The sequence below is a fragment of the Grammomys surdaster genome, unplaced genomic scaffold (genome assembly GCF_004785775.1).
Source record: "Grammomys surdaster isolate TR1022 unplaced genomic scaffold, NIH_TR_1.0 102392, whole genome shotgun sequence".
Classification (NCBI taxonomy): Eukaryota; Metazoa; Chordata; class Mammalia; order Rodentia; family Muridae; genus Grammomys; species Grammomys surdaster.
The window spans coordinates 483-2,359 of record NW_021608641.1 but is presented as its reverse complement, the minus strand read 5'-3'; the positions used below and the strand labels follow the sequence as shown (position 1 = coordinate 2,359).

Below are 1,877 nucleotides of genomic sequence, written 5' to 3'. Positions count from 1 at the left end.
AAAAAATTCATAAAATTGAAAACACTGTGGAAAAAGCTAGTGAAAAAATTCAGGAAAAATACTGAAAACTTGAAGAAAAATTAAAAAGCCAATAATAAACAATAATCAAACGGAAGAGAAATCAAAGAAAGTGAAGAACAAGGAAAATTTGCTTTTAAAATTCATAAAAAATAGAAAATTGATAAGCAGACCATTTCATTTGTAAAGGAATGTGATTTAAAACAGTTTTTCCTGACAAGGTTGAACATTTACTTGGCAAAAAATTCATAAAATTGAAAATACTGTGGAAAAAGGTAGTGAAAAATTCAGGAAAAATAGTGAAAACTTGAAGAAAAATTGCAAAGCCAATAATAAACTATAATCAAACGGAAGAGAAATCAAAGAAAGTCATGAACATGGAGATATTTGTAGTGAACATTCATAAAAAATAGAAAATTGATAAGGATACCATTTGATTTATAAAGGAATGTGATTTAAAACAGTTTTTCCTGACAAAATTGAACATTTACTAGGCAAAAATTCAAACAATTGAAAACACTGTGGAAAAATCAAACAAAAGAAATATCAAGCTGGGGAATTCATGTGGAGGTCAGAGTGAAAGCAGGTGTTAGTGGAAGCAACAGAAGGAGTCATGGCTGCCAAAGTGTTTGAGTGCATCGGAAAGTTCGGTCTGGCGTTAGCAGTTGCAGGAGGCCTGGTGAACTCTGCTCTATATAATGTGGATGCTGGACACAGAGCTGTCATCTTTGACTGATTCCGTGGCGTACAGGACATTGTGGGAGGGGAAGGGACTCACTTTCTCATCCCTTGGGTACAGAAACCAATTATCTTTGACTGCCAATGTCGACCACGGAATGTCCCGGTCATCACTGGTAGCCAAGACCTACAGAACGTCAACATCACACTGCGCATCCTCTTCCGGCCAGTGGCCAGCCAGCTCCCTTGTATCTACACCAGCATCTGCGACGACTATGATGAGCGGGTGCTGCCGTCTATCACCACAGAGATCCTCAAGTCTGTGGTGGCTCGGTTTGATGCTGGAGAATTGATTACCCAGCGAGAGCTGGTCTCCAGGCAGGTGAGCGATGACCTCACAGAGCGAGCAGCAACATTTGGGCTCATCCTGGATGACGTGTCCCTGACACATCTGACCTTCGGGAAGGAGTTCCCAGAGGCAGTAGAAGCCAAGCAGGTGGCTCAGCAGGAAGCAGAGAGAGCCAGATTCCTGGTGGAAAAGGCTGAGCAGCAGAAGAAGGCAGCCATCATCTCTGCTGAGGGTGACTCCAAGGCAGCTGAGCTGATCACCAACTCGCTGGCCACCACCGGGGATGGCCTGATCGAGCTGTGGAATTGGCAGCTGCCGAGGACATTGCCTACCAGCTCTCCCGCTCTCGGAACATCACCTACCTGCCTGCCGGCCAGTCCCTGCTCCTCCAGCTTCCCCAGTGAGGCCAACCGGGCCGGCCTCCATCATTCGGAATGATGCCTTCCTTCTGCTCCACCCCAGAAATCACTGTGAAATTTAATGATTGGCTTAAAGTGAAGGAAATAAGAAATAAAGGTAAAATCACTTTTAAAAAAATCAAAGAAATTTATGAAAAAAAGGAGAAATTTTCATTTAAAATTCATAAAAAAATAGAAAATTAATAAGGAGACCATTTGATTTGTAAAGGAATGTGATTTAAAACAGTTTTTCCTGATAAAACTGAACATTTACTTGGCAGAAAATTCATAAAATTGAAAACACTGTGGAAAAAGCTAATGATAAATTCAGGAAAAATAGTGAAAACTGGAAAAAAAATTACAAAGCCAATAATAAACTATAATCAAAAGGAAGAGAAATCAAAGAAAGTCATGAACATGGAGATATTTGTATT

General features: G+C 40.5%; 1 pseudogene; it reads left to right on the top strand.

Annotated features, from left to right (window-relative positions):
* Nucleotides 1-631: 631 nt before the first annotated feature.
* On the top strand, nt 632-1,449 carry LOC114635393 (annotated as a pseudogene).
* Nucleotides 1,450-1,877: the final 428 nt, after the last annotated feature.